We start from the raw sequence: 13,137 nt of genomic DNA, 5'->3' as shown, positions 1-13,137 counted from the left end.
AACTTAAATAACACTAAATCTAAATTGATAAAATGATGATAATAAAGACAGGAGCTTTTGACGTTCGTAACAATATGTTTGAAAGAAATTATAATTAACCACACACTTTTATTAATCATATTAATTATGGCTTTATATAGCCTACAATTAACTTGTCCCAAAAGAATAATATCTATTCCATTCGTATTTGATCTACCAAATCAGCTAAATATGGAATATCAATTTCTACTAAAACCACTAATTAATTTATTTAAACATAACAATTAATATATTAAAATTATTATAACCGATTAAACCCAACAGGTTTTTACCTGAAAAAACTCAAACAGTCGATGTTCTCTGATTCTAATATCTCTAACAATAACAATGTGCGTATCATCAATCGAGTAAACTAATATATACGGTATAATTTATTTAAAACGAGATAGTATAAATAAAGTTTTAATTTGATGCCCAAACGAATAAATTTGTATATGAAACTAACATTATTAGTCTAGTTTTTTTTCTTTGTTTTTATTATACATAATATGTATGTGGATGTGGTGTAAGGGTGTAAATCAAAGTCCCACATTGGTCATGAGATAAAACAAATGTATTTATATAAGTCTAAGAGGAAGTCATTCTATCACCAATTGGTTTTAAAATAAGGATGGACTATTGGGCTTATATTGCAAGACATTGTGTTTGAGTTATAAGATCCTTACAACTGGTATCAGAGCTAGGCTATAGTCCCGATGTGGAGGTTCCTTGTTAGTATTTGATGTTCGAAGAACGTTACATGAGAACCATGGTTGATGCGCAGGTAGAGTTCAGCAATAAGCGATGGTATTTTCCCTCTACACGAATGTCCCGTTTATGAGATTTGCTGTGGGTATTTATAGGTGGAAGGGCCGTCCTTTTCTTGCCACGTAGGCGACAAGAAAAGAAGGGGGGACAGAATAGTACAGAATAGTGGCGACAAGAAAAGAATGGGGGACAAAATAGTACTGTTCTGTCACATGGATCATGCACTCACGTGGTCTCTTCCATAGCATGCTACCCTGCCATGTTCTGCTACTTGTACGACTACGAAGATTCCGTCTTTTATCATTTGTACCATCTTTTGTCTTATTCATCCTTCGCAATTATTCCACGTCTTTCTTTGGTTGCCCAATATTTGTTGTGCGCGACTTTTGCTGAATTGCGTCACATGCTGCGCGCTTTTGACCTTTTGATGTAATTAGATGCGCGGTGTGACGACCCGGAAATTTCCGACCAAACTTAAACTTAATCTTTATATAATTCCGACTTGATAAGCAATGAATTTTAATAAATCTTGAAACTTCGAAAAGAGTTTTACACAAGCTTTTGGTCACCCTTTTATTTCGACGATTCACGAACGTCATAACTTGATTTAATTGTTTAATTATTGTGTATATATATGGATTTATATATATTTAAGTTGAAAATATGATAATTAAATATCTCATTAAGTATATTAACAAAGTATTATATATATTTTTTCATACTACTAATTTAAAGAGTTTTCAAACAATATATATATTATTATTTAAACGACGTAATTAACTTATGTTAAAATGTATTTACATATAATGTATTACGAGTGTAAATATATCCTTACAAGTATTGAATACACTTTATAATATACCAATACATATAAAGGATAACTATACTCGTATTTCCGTTCAATTTTCTCAAAGAATTCTACTCGCATTCATACGGTATTTTTACCCGTATTATACACAGCTTCTAGAAGTATTTACTATTGGTATATACCAATAGAAATCTGCAATTATTTATGTAATATGTCATCCATGACCTAATAAATTTAATATGTCATGCATGAATTAATATAATTTAACTTATCTTAGATATTTTCACTAAAATCCAAAATTATAAGCTTATAAATAAGGACCATTTTAACTCATTTTTACTCCACATTTTCTTAAACTAAAAACATACACTTGAATGCTCTCATATCATACTTTAATCTCAGAAACTTTCCTCTTCATAATCAAGGTAAAATACTTCTCAAAATCATTGTTCAATTCCTTGTATAGTTGCTATCTTATTATACTTATAAAATTTGTAAAAACTAGAACTTGTTTTGGTGAACACCAAGCTTGTTTGAAAAACTAATCTAATCTTTCTAACTTAACTCTAATAACACTTATTTATATGTATTATGATGTTATATTAAGTTAATATAAGAACTTATAACTTGTACATATGAAGAACACCTTGAAACTTAACATATATCCTTTAATCTCCATTCGGTAAAAAGCTGGCTGTTTTGGGTTGGGAATTAAAAACCTATCTTAGACTTTGAGTTCGAGGCTAAGACTTTGGAAATATGTTAATATATGTAAATAAGACTTCCAGTATTTTTTTCATGATTTTAGACAAAGTGGAAGTATTTTATCAAAAATCATATATTGGGTGGATGCCGGGATTTTTCTAAATCTGTCCACCGACAAAAAAAGAGGGTAAAGCTCTAAAAATTACTACTTGGGATGAACTTTTCGAATTGGTTTTGTAAAATTTACTTCTTAATGAATCCATAGCAATTTGATTCACTTTAAACGGAGTTGTAATGAATATTTGGCGAGCAAAACAAAATCTGCTAAAATTAACGTTGTATGGACGAAATTTATATTATAAAAACTATATTAACCATATCCTTGTTAACTTTTCCTATATCCTATATATATTTGGACATGTTATCAGTAGTATAACAAAATATTATAATCTTGATTAATTCTGTGATTGTATATATGTATAATAATATTCTTGGTACGTCCTAACACAATAAGTATACAATACGTTTTGATAAATCCTAAGACAATACGTACACAATACGTCTTAGTTAATTCTAAGACAATACATATACAATGCGTCTCTGGGTTGATGCAAATACAATACGTATATAATACATCGTGGGGTAATTCTAAGATTATATATATATATATATATACCGATTATTGGACTGTTGGACTTTTCGGACTATTTTGGACTACTAACAAAGGACTACTAACAATGGATTACTAACATAAAATGTTAAAAATTATTATATAAGTATTCTATGAACTTGCTTTATTTTATTCATGTGTCGTATTATTATCTGAATCGTTATTATTGTTATAGGTTCGTGAATCCAAGGACGACGGTCATATTTTTAATAAGTTGAAAACTTATTATTAATATACTTTTACTACTGTGAGTATATAGTCCCATTTTTAAACTCTACAAATATTTTGGGATGAGAATACATGCATTTTATTTTTTACGCCATAGACACAAGTACTTAAAATATATTCTACGTTGAGTTGTACCACTTTGCATATCTTCCCTAATAGCTTGGTAACTAATATTTACATGTTGTAAGAACATGTAAGCGCGAATCCTATTGATAGATCTATCGGGTTTGACAACCCCAACCAGGCTAGTTGCTCTAGTATCGTAAACGGTTGCATAGTACTTCGTTTTTTTACTACACTTGGTACAGTGTAGGGAGATTTCATAATAAAGGAAATATGCCACATTAATGGTTAAGTATGGTTACCGAAGCACTCAATAACTTATAGAATACTTTTATACACTTGCGAGTGTACATATATTTATAACTATGAAATTTTGTGATCTATATTTATATCGATGATAAACCTATATATCTCACCAACCTTTGTGTTGACTGTTTACGCATGTTTATTCTCAGGTCCTTAAGAAAGTCTTCCGCTGTTGCATTATCTGAGCAAGCTGTGCATGGAGTCTCATATTTTTATTTAAATAAAGTGTTGCATTCAATAAAACCTTTGTCATGTATTATATTCGACTGTTACGTCACGTGTGTAGTATTTGGAAACCGATGTATTTTGGGGATTATTTCTTAAATAATCGCCCACTTGTTTAAAACATGCATCATGTATAATAATGATGTGCTTTTTATGAAACGAATGCAATATTTTCTAAAACGTATCATATAGAGGTCAAATAACTCGCTATGGGACCAATGAGAACGTACTGCGTTTATAGTAATATGGATGGGTCGTTTCAGTTGGTATCAGAGCGGTGGTCTTAGCGAACCATGTCTTGCATTAGTGTGTTTAACGGATAGTTATTAAGATGCATTAGTAAGTCTGGACTTCGATCTTAACTGCATGTTAAAAGTTTTGCTTATCATTTCTAGTCGGAAATCATCTGCTTATCACCCTTAAAAAATTACATGCTTATCATTCTTAGTCTAGACACATCTTACTGCATTGATTACATAAATAGTGTATAGACAAAGTTCATATTTTAGCGTATACGCTAATTTATATCTTAGCGTATCTGTTACTGTAAACTTTGCCTAACATATTACGTAAATTCCTCCGTAATCTATGAAATCTTTTGCTCTATATATATAGATATTCTATGTAATTAGAATACCATCCGATAGCCGAAAATCATTTCATATCGAAAAATCCTTTATTCAATCGTACGAAATGGAACTCTCCACTAGTTCAAGTCCCTCGAATTCCGATATGGAATTTCACTCGAGCTCCGAAAGCAGTGTGACCGGAATGGATCAACCAATTAGCCATCATCTATTTTGTATGAATTGAGGATGGGTTCGTATTCTACTTAATCATTGGAGACAAGAAGAAGGTGATCCCTTCCATCCACCACATTGCCCTCTTGGTGAAGAATATGAGGCACTTACCGGCGAACCCGTTCGTAACACCATTTTCTCTCTCCTTTCCAAGATATGCCGCAACGAGTAAAATATTACTAATATTATTGAGGCTATCCGACCTTTACTCCGTATCTTGCATGGTGAATTATTTAGTAAAAATAAAATAAAATACTGTCATGAAAAGCAAAACTTCATTAGCAAGTGCATCCTACATCATTTCATTCCCTTTATAAAGCTCTTGACCTCTCTTTTTATTCAAGAAACTTTAAACATCTTCTTTCACAATACAAAACAAAACAAATTCTCATCATCTATCCTCACATCAAACCACTACCAGCACCAGCAGCAGCATTACCAACAACATCACAAGCCTCAACATCGCAAGTCGCATTACGAGCTGATATTGTGCATTTCTTATATATTTATCATGGCAATATCCTTCATTTTTAGTCCATTTGGATACAGTTTTGGTCTTTATTCGCGATAATTAGGAAGATTATGATTTGAGAGCTGAGAAGATCTTTTATACACCTTTTTGATCATTTTGAGGTATGTTCTATGTTATTGTATCGGCGGTGCCTTAATATGATGAAGCAAATTGGTTTTGGGCATTTTTATGGTGAAAAATGAAGATGAGTCTGAGCACGTATTAAGCCGTGGCGCGGCCAGAAGACCCGCGGCGCGGACTATAACTATATTTGGTAGTCGAGCATATTGATAAATGATGGAGTGTTGGCTAGTGTTAAGCCGCGGCGCGGCCCGAAGGCCCGCGGCGCGGGTCGTTACTGTGTCGGCTTTGGAGCTATAAATAGGGAATTAAACCCTAACTTTTTATCACTTTTATCCTGACGAATTCCAGCAACTTTGGGGTTATTTTTAGTGATTTTTGGGGAATCCCAACATCATCTAAGCAACTCAATCATTCCGGAAACACGTTATGATTCATCAATCGTTCAAGATCAAGATTTCAACTAAGTTTAATTCTTATCAACAATAATGAATTATCTTAATTGTTTGTTTTTGATTTCTTTTGTTGCCATGGTTATTGGCTAGTTATCTTAATGTTTGTCTAGACTCATAAACCTATGTATTGGATGATACTTATCAGTTATTCTTTTAATTTATGATGTTTTGATGTTTGAATTAAAGAACAATTCTTATTAAAGCTAGACTTTTCGATTTAATTGGTTGTGTACTTGTTTGATAGGACGAGAGTTCATTAATTTAGTACATAAATTTACAATTGGTTTGTCTTAATTGATTGTTTGCTTACTCGGAGACGAGAGTAAATTGAATTCAAAAGGCTAGACGAAATAGGGGTGAATTATACGCAACGAGAGTTGGTGTGATTGTGATTCGAGTCTTCATCTCAGTCAAAATATTTGGTCACAATTAGGAGGTCTTAGGCTACGGAGAATTCCGTGTCGTGTAATCTTAATTGAAGTGTTTGCGCTGGGGAATTCCAGGTGAAACGACTAGATAATTCACATAAGTTAGATAATAGCTGGGGCTTAATTTAAATGCCTCCAATACTAGATGTAAAAGGTCTAGACAAGCATTCGTTCTCCTATTTGTTTATAACTATCTTATTTTTACTTGTTTGTTTGCTTTAAAGCTTAAATCTTAAAATACCAAAAATATTGTTCTTTCTTGTTATTTATTAAAGCTATCTTTGATTTGGCTAATCGTTAAATAGCCACCAAAACTATTATCTCGTAATTTCCATTTTCTAGATTAACTTAGTTTATTTCCATTAGTTACAATCTTAATTTTCACGTCTAAACTGTCCTTGGAACGATCTCAGATTTACCAACTTTATACTATTACATGATCGAGTACACTACCCGTTAGAGTGTAGTAATCTTTTGAACCGGTATTTCCCATTATAAATTATAGACGCGATTTCACACATCAAGTTTTTGGCGCCGCTGCCGGGGACAGTTGTGTCGAAAATTAAGATTGTTATCTAATTGTTCTTAGTTTAGTTTTATTTATAGTTTATTATTTCTTTTCATTTATTCTCAGTTCAATCGGTGCATTTAATCAGTTGTTAGTTGTGATTTCGCAGATAACAGGTAGTGCATGCCACATACGCGTTCTTCTAATTCTCCGATTCTTCAACCGTTTGACGAACCCAAAAGAGAGTTATTCAGAGCGTTAAGTCAAGAGCAACAGTCTACAGTGGATTCATCTTTTTCTTCGAGTGCTAATATAATTAATTTGGGTAGTAGTTCTGAGACTGTGGTGCCCGATACACCACCTAAAATCAGAGAAGAAGAAGAATCTTACGTTTCATTAGATCTTTTCGAGACTGAAGATATGGTTGACCAAGCTGATCAACCAAATCATCCTCGGACTATGGCAGAAAAGTTGAAGGCCACCCGAGCTGGCCAAGGCAATTCGATTACTCAACCGAACATCAATCAGCCTTTTTAAATTACAGGTCCGATTCTTAGTTTGATTTCTTCTGACTGCCAATTTCATGGCAAGGATAGTGAGGATGCTAACGAGCATCTTCGTATTTTCAATGATGTTTGCAACCTTTTCAAGCTGCATGAGGTTGCCGATACTTCAATCAAGACGAGGCTTTTTCCCTGGACTCTTAAGGGAAAAGCTAAGAGATGGTTAGATAAGCAGCCAGAGGGAGCGATTTCCTCTTGGGAAGTTTTGGTGGATAAGTTTTTAGCCACGTTTTTCCCTACGTCTCGAGCTGCTAGACTTCAAGCAGATATTTCACAATTCAGACAAAAGAGCAGTGAGACATTGTTTGATGCTTGGGACCGTTATTCTAATATGTTACGCTTGTGTCCGCAACACGGGTTGAATGATTTACAAAAGGCCCATATTTTCTATAAGGGGTGTGACATACCAACTCGTCAGAGTATTGATCAAGCAGCAGGTGGTAATTTAATAGATAAGACCGAAGAAGAGGCACTGGAGATTATTGAAAAGCAAGCTGCTTACACTCACAAATGGTATCAAGATCATGAGTCAACTCGTTCAACGTCAGTTAAGAGAACCAAAACCACTAGTGCGTATGATGATTATGGGTCTATTAAAGCTAAGTTAGACAAATTTGGTAGACACTTGGAGAAGTTGGAAAAGGACATGCATGGTATTAAGGTTGGTTGTGAGTATTGCGGGGGATTACATTTAGGCAAAGATTGTGATGCAGGTTTGACTATGAACCAGAAAGAAGAGATCACTTATATTAGTCAACAGAACAACAATCAGTTTCAGGGACGTGCGCAGTTTAATAGGAATTTCAACAATCCTTATAATCCTCAAGGTAATCAAGGTTCGAGGTTCCAGCCAGGTTCTAGTGGAGGATATCAACAGCAAGCTCCCGGGTATTTTCAGAAACCCCAAGCAGAAGAGAAAAAGTCCAACCTTGAAGCTATGATCGAAAAGCTTGTGATGTCTCAAACTCAGCTTGTTACTACTGTTACTCAAAATAATGAGAAGAATGATCAAATGTTTCGAAATCAACAAGCAGCTATTCAGAATTTGGAGAAACAAATTGGTCAACTTGCTAATCAGAATAATGAGAGGAAACCGGGGGAGTTACCGAGTAAGACAGATAATAACCCGAAGAATGGGCACGTTAATGCTATCACTACCCGAAGTGGTTTAGCATATGATCCACCGAGGAAGCCCGATGAGTATGATTTGCGAGTGGCGTTGGTTAAGGATAGTGAGCCGGTTGTTATTAGTGAACCGGAGGGGGATAAGGAGCTGGAACAGGTGATTGAGAAAGTTGTGAGGGTACCGGAAACTGTTGCTGCTAAACCGGTAGTTAAAGAGTATCAACCACCACTCTCATTCCCGAGGAAGCAGAGATTAGAGAAGTTGGAGGCAGAAAAGTCCAAGTTCATGGATTTGATTAAAAAAGTTAACATAAATTTGCCTTTTATTGATGTGATTGCAGGTATGCCCAAGTATGCAAGGTTTCTTAAGGACTTGCTAACTAACAGGAAGAAGCTGGAGAATGTGTCTTCAATCAGGTTGAATGCTGCATGCTCAGTGGTAGTTTTAAACAAGCTTCCCGAGAAGCTTGAGGATCCTGGGAGTTTCACCATCCCTTGTTTACTGGGTAATTTGGATTGTATGAGGGCGTTGGCAGATTTGGGGGCTAGCTTAAATTTAATGCCATATTCTATTTACTTAAAGCTAGACCCCAGGGAGTTGAAACCCACACGTATGGCCATTCAGCTAGCTGACCGCTCCATTAAATTCCCTCATGGAATTATAGAGAATATGCTAGTTAAGACCGGGTCGTTGGTTTTCCCGGCCGATTTTGTGGTGTTGGATATGGAAGTGGATGAGAGGATTCCACTGATTTTGGGTCGGCCATTTTTAAATACGGCTAGATGTATCATTGATGTTTATGGCCAACAGTTAACCCTTAGGATAGATGATTTGCATGCAACTTTCTCAACCGACCATACTTTAAAATACCCTGCCTACACTGATGATACATGTTATTTTCTTAACACTGTGAATGTCCAGTCTGAGTTTTTGCAGGAATTCCCAGAGTTACAGGGTTCAGGAGAATGTTCATTAGTTGAAATTGATGAAGACTTGCAGGTTGAGGAGGTGGATATTTTGACCACCTTGATGGAAAAAGGCTATGAGCCGACAGAGGAGGAGTTCAAAGAACTAGAACGTGATGTGGATTACTGGAGCAAGTCTTCAATTGAAGAACCTCCTGAGTTAGAATTGAAGCCACTTCCAGATCATTTGGAATACGCTTATTTGCATGAGGAATCTAAGCTCCCGGTAATTATTTCTTCTTCTCTTACTACAGGTCAGAAAACTGAACTTGTGACCATGCTAAAGGCCCATAAATTGGCCATTGCGTGGAAAATTCACGACATCAAGGGTATTAGTCCCTCCTATTGCACCCACAAAATTCTAATGGAGGATAACTCCAAACCTGTGGTGCAACATCAAAGGAGGTTGAACCCGCACATGCAAGATGTCGTGAAGAAAGAGATCATTAAGCTCCTCGATGCAGGTCTGATTTACCCAATTTCTGACCGTCTGTAGATTAGCCCGGTACACTGTGTACCTAAGAAAGGTGGTATGACTGTTACCACTAATGATAAAAACGAGTTAATTTCCACTCGGACTGTCACGGGGTGGCGTGTTTGTATTGACTATCGTAAGTTAAATGACGCCACATGCAAAGACCACTTCCCGTTACCTTTCATGGATCAAATGCTAGAGAGGTTGGCGGGGAATAGCTTTTATTGTTTTCTTGATGGTTTTTCGGGCTATTTTCAAATTCCTATCTCGCCCGAGGACCAGGATAAAACAACTTTCACGTGTCCGTATGGTACATTCTCATACCGTCGCATGCCCTTTGGCCTTTGTAATGCTCCGGCCACTTTTCAAAGGTGCATGATGGCCATATTCCATGATATGATAGAAGATTGCATCGAGGTGTTCATGGATAACTTTTCGATCTTCGGTGACACTTTCGATTCATGCCTTCTTAATTTAGAGCGGATGTTGGTAAGGTGTGAGAAATCTAATATCGTGCTCAATTGGGAAAAGTGCCATTTCATGGTACAAGGGGGCATAGTCCTCAGGCACAAGATTTCTATGGATGGTGTTGAGGTGGATCCCGCAAAGGTAACGGCTATTAAGAACCTTCCACCTCCACCGATTTTAAGGGTGTTCGGAGTTTTCTCGGGCACGCTGGTTTTTACCGGCGGTTCATCAAGGATTTTTCCAAAATTGCTAACCCGATGAATAAACTCCTCGAAAAGGACACACCTTGGAACTTCTCCGAAGAGTGCCAAAAGGCATTCGAACTTCTTAAGGAGAAACTGATCAATGCACCCATCATAATTGCTCCGAATTGGTCCCTTCTATTCGAGCTTATGTGTGATGCATCCGACTTTTCTGTTGGCTCTGATTTGGGCCAAAGGGTTGAGAAATATTTTCGACCCATTTATTATACAAGCAAGACCTTGCAAGGAGCACAATTGAATTATACTACCACTGAAAAGGAGCTCCTTGCGGTGGTCTTTTCATTTGATAAGTTTGGGTCCTACTTAGTCTTATCTAAGACTATAGTCTTTACGGACCATTCTGCTCTAAATTACCTTTTCGCCAAACCGGATGCTAAACCTAGACTGCTTAGATGGATCTTGCTTTTGCAAGAATTCGATGTTGAGATCCGGGATAAAAAGGGTGCCGAGAACTTAGCGGCCGATCACCTTTCACGTCTTGAGAATCCCTCCCGTGAGGTTCTCGATGAGACTACTATTCATGATGATTTTCCCGATGAATATCTCATGAAGGTGGAGGAGTGTGAAGATCCCTGGTTCGTTGATTTTGCTAATTACTTGGTTGGGGGGTTCTTAGAAAAAGGTTGGTCACATCATAAACGTAAGAAATTCTTTAGTGACCTTAAGTATTATTTTTGGGAGGACCCTTATCTCTTTAGGGAGTGTTCCAATGGAATGATCCGCCGATGTGTTTCCGGAGACGAATGCGGGCGCATTCTTGTCCAATGTCATCATGGACCGACGGGTGGGCATTATGGTCCCCAAGTTACGGGGCGAAAAGTATTTGAGGCCGGTTTTTATTGGACTACTATCTTCAAGGATGCCCACCGAATATGTCAATCGTGCGATGCTTGTAAACAGGCGGGCCAAATCACCCAACGATATGAGATGCCACAAAATGTCATCCAAGTTTGCGAGGTTTTCGATATTTGGGGAATTAACTTCATGGACTCGTTCCCGAAATCCAATAATAAGCTCTACATTCTTGTTGCCATCGATTATGTTTCGAAATGGGTCGAAGCGCAAGCTTTGCCCACTAATGATGCACGGGTTGTAGTTTCGTTCCTTAAGCAACTCTTTTCTCGGTTTGGTGCACCAAAAGCTTTAATTAGCGATCGGGGAACTCATTTTTGTAATGCCCAACTTGAAAAGGTGTTGAAATGATATGGGGTGACCCATAAGTTTCCACATCCTACCATTCTCAAACGAATGGGCAAGTCGAAAACACCAACTGAGCTTTAAAGAGGATTCTTGAAAAGACAATTGGTTCTAATCCTAAGGAGTGGTCGTTTAAGCTAGATGATGCCTTATGGGCATTTAGAACGGCGTACAAAATGCTAACCGGAACCACTCCTTTTCGGTTACTTTATGGTAAAGCTTGTCATCTTCCCGTGGAGATTGAACACAAAGCTTTTTGGGCTCTCAAAACGAACAATCTTGATCTTAAGGAGGCGGGACGCCTTCATTTGAGCCAATTAAATGAGTTAGAGGAATTGATGCTCGATGCTTATGAAAATTCGTTGATTAGTAAGGAGGGACAAAGAAGTGGCACGATAGTCGATTAAAAGATCCTAAGGAATTTAAGGAGGGGGATCGTGTGCTTCTTTTCAATTCACGGTTCCGTTTGTTTCTCGAAAAGTTGAAGTCTAAGTGGTCGGGACCATTTATTGTTCGTAAGGTTTATCCCCATGGGGCGGTTGATTTGGTTAACTCGAAGGGGGGAGAGTTTAAAGTGAACGATCATCGGATCAAACATTATGTCGATGGACCGCAAGAGGTGGACGATGAGGTTAAACTCATCTTTAACTCTAACGATGCGTGAAAATCTTGGTTATAACCTTTGTTGTAGAGTTTGTATAATAATTTTTGTAGTTTGTATTTTTCATGCTTGAAACAGGTACAATATGATCATTGGTTAAGGCATTGGTTGTGGATAATTGGGTTTTTGGTTGGAAAAACTTAAAATTTGTGAAGGAAAATCCGGCTGTATTAAGCCGCGGCGCGGCTGGGGACCCCGCGGCGCGGGCTAACACTTCAAATGAATGTCGACAGTTTTTAAAAATTCAGGGGTTTTTGATTCATTAAGCCGCGGCGCGGCTGGAGAGACCACGGCGCGGGTTAACATTATAATTGCAGGTCGAGGGTTTTTAAAAATTCAGGAGTTTTTGGTGTTTTAAGCCGCGACGCGGCTATAGGGACCGCGGCGCGGTCCGTATCTGTTGGGAATTCCAAATTCATTTTTTTTTTATAAAAGGAAATGGGTCAAACCCGACCCAAGGGTTATACCCGACAGGAATTTAACATATTTAGGAGTATTTGCTGAGTTAAAAACACACATAACTTATTAACTTCAAGCACCATTCAAAAACATCTCTCAAACCCTAATCTTTAATCTTCAATCTTTGCTTAAATTTCTTCATCAAATCTCTAATCCATGGCACCTAAGGTACGATTTTAACTTTCTTTGTCTTGTTCTAGCCTAATTACATGCTTATTTTATGATTAAATTCGGATTAGGTTTAGAATTAGTGTGGGGTTGTTAATTTTGGTCTTGAATGCTTAAATTGATCATGGGTCTTTGTTGAATATGATTAGTATGTATGAAATTCATAATCTTTTTGTGTTTTTAATGCATATCTTTGATTCTAAGGTTCATGGTTAATT

This window comes from Rutidosis leptorrhynchoides, chromosome 7, assembly GCF_046630445.1.
Source record: "Rutidosis leptorrhynchoides isolate AG116_Rl617_1_P2 chromosome 7, CSIRO_AGI_Rlap_v1, whole genome shotgun sequence".
In the NCBI taxonomy this organism is placed as follows: domain Eukaryota; kingdom Viridiplantae; phylum Streptophyta; class Magnoliopsida; order Asterales; family Asteraceae; genus Rutidosis; species Rutidosis leptorrhynchoides.
Note: the sequence above shows the minus strand (reverse complement) of the source record.